A 9,075-nucleotide genomic window follows, 5' to 3' on the forward strand; every position below is an offset into this window, starting at 1 on the left:
TTCTCACCCAGCAACAAGTACAAGAACACGCACACACACACACTTGTCCTACTATATGTTGTGAGAACCTTGCATTGACTTTCATTGACTTCCATTCATTTTCAACCATTTTTATGGCCTAACCCTGACCCTACCCCTAAACCTAACCATTACCATTTATTAATGGTTAGGCTAGTAACCCTAAGCCTAACCTTAACCCAATTCACACCTTAGTCCTAAACCTAATCCCTAGCAAAATAGCAAGTGAGGACTATGAAAATGTCCTTACTTTACAACAAACGGTCCTCACTTTGATGGTGAAATACGAAATATTGTCCTCACACAGCTGCAAAAACAGGTACACACACACACACATAGACAGACAGACAAACTCAACTGAAAACATAACCTCCTTCGTGGAAGTAACGAGAAACAAAATTAGCTTGTCAGCTCATATCAGAAAGTCTATATCTCTATTTTTGTGCCAGAATGATCTTTTCTTTGGTATTTAAAGGTGTTAATATGTTTGATTTATTTTTTTTATTTCTGCAATGTTGTAAGATTGTAGCCCTCTAATTTGAAATATCCCATTCTTTCAAACAAAATATGATGTTAGAGCAATAAATCTTTGGTTTCAAATATGGCGAACCAAAGTATGCACCAGCTTCATTAAACTTTGTGATGCTACATTCAAATTCCATAATAATATTTTAAGACCTTTAACTTGTAGAAAACTTGTAGAAACCTCATTATCCGCCGCATTATACATCAGAAAAAGTGTGGCAAAATTTAAATATTTAAGCTCTCTTACACAATATGTTTTCATTATTAAGTGATTTTGATAAATTTGCCTGTCACGCAACGAAACACATGAACTTAGAGCAAAAAAGATCTCTGAATCTGAATTATAAAACTGAGCTATACCCTTTTTTGTGCAAACCAAACGTTCAGCAAGCACTACAAATCTTCCACTTTAGAGGCGTTTTTAAGTGAGAGCCCTCCTCCTTTGAGGAGTCTGAACAGAAATGTTTGAAAGAATTACGTAACAACAGAAACGATGATTGCATGACCCACATGCTGCAGCTCCTCCCAAAAGGATGAAGCGAGAGCAGGAATGCAGTGGGTTATCAACTAGGAGGGGCATCTGGTAATGGCATCCTCATAATGGTTTTGCTCCACAAACAGCACAAGGAGTGGAGCTGCAGTGAAACTTTGCATGTGCCCAACAGATATTTAACATGAGGTGGGATAAAAGAAAAAACTTAATTACCTTTGGGACAAACATGTAATTATCTGGAAATAATATGTGATGGTAGCAACTGAAATGGTAAATATATTCTCAACATTCTGTTATCTTGAACAATTTTCTTAACATCTATTAAATAAAATATAGAAAAATCCAAATGATGATTATACATTTAGAGGGTGACTCATCCAGAAATGGAGTCAGATTTATAAAGGAGACCATAATTATACAAAATCTGTTAGGAGGGTTCCCTTGACATTGAGAGTAGCCTTCTAAAGGATAAACAGTTAACAAGCCCATTATTAATTTAGCTTTAAACAGTTAATGAATCAGGCCCTGTTCAAAAACTGATGCACAATCAATATTTGGAAAGAAACCGACCACTTTTCACTTCTCTTTCACGCTATTACTAGTGCTCTATATCTGCTTAATTTAAAAGTCTTCAAAGCTTGATTAATAACTGTTTTATTAATAAATTATTAGTCATTCATAAGAGGTCTCTTCATTTAAAGTTGTACAATTTCAAGCTTCTGGGACACATCATTTGATTGCTGAAACATTAGTAATAAATCAGGAACAACAAAAACAAAAGTATTCTCACCAAAATACTTGTTGAGTAACATTTGAAAACATTTTGATGTTGAAAGCGAGAAAACAAAAACATCTTTAATCCATTCATTCATTCATTGTCTATACCTGCTTATCCTTGGGTTGCGGATATGTAAATCTATTTTCATGGATGTTTGCAAGCATTTAAACAAAAAGGCAATTAAAATTTTCAGCAGAAATTTTAATTTCTGTGGATGAACATTTTTAAAGAAACTAAAAATCTGAATGATGAATGTGAGCTAGTTCATGTTAGGAGAGAAGTTAAGGAGTGAACTATGAACATTAATAAATTCAGTGTAAAGTTATCTTACTAGTTTTGATGGAGGGTAAGCATCCACAGCACTGGTTCCCAGCTCCAACTATGGGGACCAATGATATGGACTTTACAATTAATGACAATTTCCCTTCACTGGAAAGTAAAGATTTAATCAGGCTGCTATTTAATTAAAAGTTAAGACTTTTCCACTATTTTTTGCAATAAAGACCTCAAAATTCGGGGAAATTATGACTGTTGTTTAAATTTAATTATATGAAATTACTAATGATGACATTTTTAGTGCCACTAAATGTAAGAAGGGATAACCAAAAACGAAAACCGTTTGTTGCTGCTTTGCAGTCAGGGAACTCTAATTTGGACAAAAATCTAGAACCCAACTTTGTTTGATGATTAATGTGTGCCAACCTGAGATTGTGTGCTTCTTAATGTTAAACTTAGGTAAGAAGGCAAACAGGGCCGTTTGCATTAAACATTGCATCAAAAGACAGTTTTCTGAAAGCTGATACTAATTTTAAAACAGGAGAGAAGAATGAGAAAAATTGTATCTGCTTTGGTGCTGGCTTCATAAAAAGCAGGTCAGAGATGTTACAGAATGTGAACAAATCCTCTCTTCCCCTGAGGTCTCCCTGCTATTTTTGCAAATGATTTCTCCACTCAACTAAATTGTCTAAATTGTGCTGACACTTTTTTCTCAAAACAGAATCCAAACCTTATAACTGTGGAACGTTAAAACAGTTTCTTTACATGCAGAACTTAATAAACACAACTCAAATAAGTTAGCTCTGTAAAGAAGATTTCAGGAAGCTCAGTTTTTTGCTGCTCTTGCTCGGAAAGTGAGATGAGGGAACATGCAAAGGCAAGGTCGCACCCCACAAGAGAAACCAAAGCCCCTTTTTATTAAATGGAATTAACAAGATATAATCTGACGCTGTTTTTTTATTTATTCTGATGTAATTACACATTATATTTGAATCCACTACATGTGATAATTGTATAATCTGCTATGTAGTCTTCAAGCAATGCTTTTCATCGCTAAAATAATCAGTTTCATTGATGCTTCATTTAACTGTTACTTTTTGATTCAAAAACACCATTTTATCTCAATAGGGGACAACGACCTGGTGCAAAATAGCTGAAAGTTGCACCTATCTGCTGAACTTGATAGGCGTTTTTATGTCTGCATATATTTAGTGCAATCTGCTTTGTGAATCTGATAATGAAATAAAGCAAACAGAGAATGCAAAACAAAAAGAGATAGCACTGCTTTGTGACTAGAACATATGAAGACCAGTTTCTGATGAGAGGCCAAAACAAAGAAGAATAACTTTCATTTATACAACAAATTGAGTTGATTTCTGCCTCACATCTGTCCAGAAGAGTTAATGTTTTTACTAAAGTTTAGAGGGGAGTGTGTGAGCATTCCTGCGCGTCTCTGCAGCAACAACCCCAGCCAAAGTGCTGCAGAAAATTTGTCTACCAGAGTATTAACAAAATGGCACTGAAGTGTCTCTTTCTTCTTTCACCTGGAAGCTTGGAGCGGCTCCAAGCTGCCAGGTGACAGACTACAACATGCCCGCTTCCTGCACAAAAATCAATACACTGCAAGTAAGAGATGGCGAGGATGGAGGAAAAGGTGCGTCCGAGGCCAAATCCATGCAGTTCAATAAATCTGCAGGTGGTATTGCATTAAAAACAGCCAATTAAAGCGCACAAAGGGGTCAAGTTTAAAGGTTCTCTGGCTCAGATTGTGTCCACTGACCTCGGGTGGATTACTGTGGAGCCCATATGCGACAGATAAGCAAGCTGGCTCAGTGCACTGTTGAGCAAATGAAAAATGGGCTTGGCACAGGATGGGAGCCTGTGCCAAGCCCACACTGTCTGCGCTCTTAAATGAATATCATGTAATAAAAAAGAGGAAAAGACGCAAATAACCAATCGGGTGGTGTTTTGTAAAGACGGAGATTTAGAATTGAATGTATGTTTATAGAAAAAAAGGATGCATTTATTAAACGCGCATTAGAAACCATTAGGGCCCTGAGATGCAAGAAAGAAGCGAAAGATCCAGAATAACGGGCAGTAGGAAAGCAACGTGAACGCTTTCACTGCCTAGAAATGAACACTGACGCACTGAGCTCAAAGCAGACAGCACAGACAAACAAAAGAACCGCGCACAGGCACCAAACTGGAGTAAATATCACCGAAAAACATGACATCACTGTCCTCCTGAGACCTCACAATAATAAGATTATAAATATTCCGCCGGATTAGTGCTGTTAGAGCGTTCAAGGACGGAGACAAAAGTGGGACCTGCACCGACAAGGATGGTGGAGACATTTTATATATTTTCAGCTGTGAATGAGTGGAAAACGCGAAATGCCGTGGATATAGGGATACGACTGCTGCTCCGAGGCTGGAGCGATGATGGCTGCAACAAAAACACCTTTCTGTCTTTATTGTGGGCGAGGATCGATGTGGATGGAGACCGCGCATGGTGCATAACAATAAAAACAAGCCAAAACATGTGAAAAAAAAGCGGCTGCAGGAGATTTGCAGACAGACGGTGCAAGAAAAGCGTTTTTTTAATCGTGTGCGGAATGTTTTTGAACCTAGAGACGCATGGAGGCCGAACCTCTCCCACCTCCCGCAAAAAATACGAAGTGACAAGAAAACGAATGCCGATGGAGAAAAGACGACGCCGCGTCTTGCTCGCATGCATCCCTGTTTTTGATCCGTAAATGATGACCCTCTGATTTAAATGAAAGGATGGTTTCGGCGTGTTTCTTACCTGACAGCAGACAGCGGTGTTGTCTCCTCAGCGGCAGTCGCTCACCGGGTGCGCACACAGACACAAACACACACATACACACAGCTTCTCCACGCAGTGCAGTGGCAGGCCGGAGGGGGGCGCTGCGGAGCGGAGCGCCGTCCTGAAATGCAACCTGTCTGCTCACATCAGCCATCTGCTGTCATTTAAATAAACAGCAGCAAAGACATGACCTGTTTTAGAATAAAAAGGAGCTAAAAAACAGAGAAAAAAACTTAACAGAACGTCTTATTTAGGTAATAGGGTTAATGATGATTCTTACTAGGTCTGTACATGCAAACTAATGGGTAGATTTTATGTGGTAGAGCGGCACAAAGTAAGGAAAATTATAGGCTGGTTTTAATTTTTCTAAGAATAAAAGCATTGGGAGCGGGGCGTGTCCTTAAATAAAATTCACTGCAACCAACTTCATTTAGAATACATCTACTTAGAAAATAGTGTGTTTAATTTAGTCTTAGTATAAATCCAGCTGTTCTGTGAAGGCCTCGAAGGTTTGTCAGAGAACATCTGTGAACAAACACCATCATGAAGACAAAGGAACACAGCAGACAGGTCAGGGATACAGCTGCAGAGATTTTAAAGCAGTACAAAGTTAAAAAACAATATTCCAAACTTTGAAAATTTCACCGAGCATTGTTCAATCCATTTTCTAAAAATGTGTATGGCTAAAACTGCAAACCTACCGAGACATGGCTGTCCACCTAAACTAACATGCTTGGCAAGGACGGTATTAATCGGAGAAGCAGCCAAGAGGCCCATGGTGACTCTGGAGGAGCTTTGCAGAGCTCAACAGCTTAGTTAGGAAAACCTGCCAACTATCAGTAGAACTGCATGGCATGAAGAAAGTCATTGCTGAAAAAAGCCCATTTGCGGTTTGTTCCACATCATGTTGATGACAAACTTAACATGCTGACGAAGGGGCTCTGGTCACATGAGATAAAAATAGACATGTTTAATCCGAATGCAAAGGGCTATGTGCTGTGGAAAACTAACACTGCACATAAATCTTAACACATCATGATTACAGTGAAGCACAGTGGTGGCAGCGTCATGCTGTGGGGATGGTATTCTTCAGAAGGATCAGTGAAACTCACCAGAGTTGATGAGAAGATGGATGAAGCTAAAAACGGGGCAATCATAGAAGAACTTATATCAGAGGTTGCAAGAGACTTGAGACCGTGGTTGAGGTTCACCTTCCAAGAGTACAACGACCCTAAAAATTCATCCGGAGCTACGCTGGAATCATTTAGATCTAAACATATTCATGTGTGAAAATGTCCCAGTCAAAACCCAAACCCAAATTTAATAGAAAATGTTTTGCCAAGACATGAAATGACATGATGTTTACAAACTGAGGTTCTCCAAAGTATGAATTTAAGGGGCTGAACACAATCCACCACACAGGTTTCAAAATTTTATTTTAAAAATATTTTTAAGCAATTTATTATTTCCATTTCACTTTACCATGGTGTGTTTCGTTGTATGGGTCGATCACATACAATCCCAATAAAATACAAAAACGTTTAAAGTTGTAATTTAAGAAAAAGGTTAAAGAGTTTGAGCTGTGTTAATAGCTTTGCAAGGCACTGTTAAAACCCCCAACAATTGTCCTCAGGAAATGATGCATTCAAGCACCAGGCAGGTACTCCTGATCAAATTGGTCCCGAGTTGATTATGAGCATAAATGAGTACCTCACAGAAGCAGCAGTTTTGTTGCTTTGGTGGTCTGGAGCACACAGGTGTGTGTTAACGCGATGCCAAGACTGCCAGACATCAACAATGACCCTAAAGACACAACTATTGTTGTCCATATAGAGACTTGTTTTATAAACTACAAATACAAATAAATAAATGAATAAAAAGAAAAAAGTATTCTACTCCTCTATTTTGACAGTTTCAGAGAAATTCAATTTTTTTACATTAGATTATCTTTTTGTTTTTTTTGTAATATCCACATTTCCATGAAGTTACTAAAAGGTACAGCTTCACAAAAACTACAAACAGGGTCCCTGAGTGGTCATGAAAAGTGTTTTGAAAGTATGGAACCTGGTATTAATATTTTTCAGGTCTAGATAATTATAGAAGACAAAATGTGTGATCTAACGGTAGATCATTTACTATATGATGTGTGAACTCTAAGAGCCTTGTTGCTGTGAAGACTTTAACCCTATGAAAACACCTTTTTTAAGGATGCGGGCTTCTGGAGCTGTGCAAACATTCGTACATTTGCAGTTAATATTGGTATTAAGAGGTCAAGCATAGCCCCAAAGCCAAACACTGTAAGATTTGGTAATTCAAAGATAGAAGTTTCTGGTAAACAACTGTTAAAGACGGACAGTTTCTAAAACCTTCTGCTGTCTCAGATTTGTGTTACTATTAAGTGCTAAAGAGACTGTATTAAAATAATCCCATGTATAAAATGTTTTTGTCAAAAATGTAATGTTGAATATGGGACTGTAGGTACCTTTTACTGAGGAATTTAGATGCACAGTTACAGAAGTTTTCAAAGATAAAAATTAAGGTAAATATTTTTGTAAACGCTATTAGTTTTACGACTGAATTAAACCCTGGAAAGTATTACATATTTAATTTTTTGTCTTAAAGAAAAGGGACAGCATGCACAACAGTAACAGCGAATTCAAACAGCTGTAGGTACAGATCAGCCTGTGTACAAAGGTCATGGCACATAAAACAATGCATCCCTGTGTCAGCCTTCTTTTACTGCGGTCTCACAGTCTCACACAACTTTTACCACCAAGGCGAGAAAGCATCTAGCTTCTGGGAAACAGTACTGGAATTACTGACAGTCACATCTATGATGTGTTGGCAGGATGCGACTCTTTGTGCCATCCTTCTCCTCCTCTTTTGGACATGTGCCTGGGGCAACAGCTGCCACTGGCTGTGGGGCCGCAGATTATTTTGGTTTTATCCTGCAGTTGGAGTTCACTGTGAGCCTGGTGCTGCGGTAGGATCATTGGCTTAACTTTTAAAATCCAAATGAGGTCTGAAGATACACAGAGGAGCTTTTTCTTCTACACAGGCTTCATATGCTTCATGTTATTTTATTGGAATAAAATAAAACACTTTTGCCTAAGGTTTGGTTCTAAATGGTTTGGCTACAGCTACAGTATGATGCAAATGTGGAGCTGCATGGTCTTTGACTAATTTATTTGATTCTACAATATGTTTTCTACATATAAATCTGATGTCAAATAATTAAAATAAGGATTTTGGCCCTGTAGTTCATGTTGTGCCATCTGTGGGCTTTGGGGGCAGTTGGCAGGCTTGTGGCTGATTTATTTCCTGCACATCCATGATGCTAACAATTAATCTAATCAAATTAAACAGCAATAAATTATTATCTACATAGCTAAAATGTCATTGCATTAGGAGTTTTTTGATGACTCCTCTCAACATAAAGACTGCCTATAAACAACTGCAGAAAACCAATGTTTCCTCCTGATGATCTTATGTTCACCATGTTAGTCATGTGTGAAGCTTACAGAGGTTGTTCTTTGCAGCGGATGAGACCACCTTCAGATGCAACTGTGGAAAAGTTAGTCAAGAATTCAACTTTCATTTCCATTTAAGAGACTCTGAAATGTCTCCAGGCCTTCCTTTTGGAAATTTCTACAGTACATGTAAACTGACTGCCCATCTGGTCCTGTCAGTCTGAAGGAAGATGTAACATAATTTATCTGGCTCAGGCAGATGAGATGTGGTAAATCCCCTGATTACTTTGGAAAAAACTTTTAGTACCACAATCTCCTGGGTTTTGAGGAAGCCAAAAACTGCACGTCTGTTTATTACATTCATGCTCTATCATTTCTCCCCCACTACAAGGAGGATTGATTGTTCTGGATATTAACTAGAGGAGAAAATCCTAAAGCAAGAAATGATCCATAATTGTCTGGATAGGTTTATGGTTTCATTTGCAGCATTCTTCATTTTTATGATAATCAACATGATATAAAAGTCATTTTAATAAACTGGATTGTGTTTCCTAATGCTCAGAGTTTGTAAACTCTGCATGTTGTTTTCTTCAGCTAACATCTTCAAGTTGAGAGTTATATTCTTCTGCCAATTTGTACAGGCGCACTTCAGCAAATTTGAATGTCAGCATTTATTTAAGTAGATTGG

General features: G+C 38.0%; 1 protein-coding gene across 14 annotated transcripts in view; it reads right to left on the reverse strand.

Annotated features, from left to right (window-relative positions):
• LOC124874943 (microtubule-associated protein tau-like) overlaps nucleotides 1-5,080 on the reverse strand; it is a 45,561-nt gene extending 40,481 nt beyond the window's left edge. For 13 of the 14 annotated variants that reach the window (XM_047376643.1, XM_047376638.1, XM_047376642.1 and 10 more), the window contains exon 1: nucleotides 4,897-5,028. The gene's annotated coding sequence lies outside the window, so the exon portion shown is untranslated. Of the gene's footprint in view, nucleotides 1-4,896 lie in introns of all 14 variants that reach the window. The other variant, XM_047376631.1, reaches the window with a different exon arrangement.
• Between the last annotated feature and the right edge of the window lie 3,995 nt (nucleotides 5,081-9,075).

The sequence above is a fragment of the Girardinichthys multiradiatus genome, chromosome 10 (assembly GCF_021462225.1).
Source record: "Girardinichthys multiradiatus isolate DD_20200921_A chromosome 10, DD_fGirMul_XY1, whole genome shotgun sequence".
In the NCBI taxonomy this organism is placed as follows: domain Eukaryota; kingdom Metazoa; phylum Chordata; class Actinopteri; order Cyprinodontiformes; family Goodeidae; genus Girardinichthys; species Girardinichthys multiradiatus.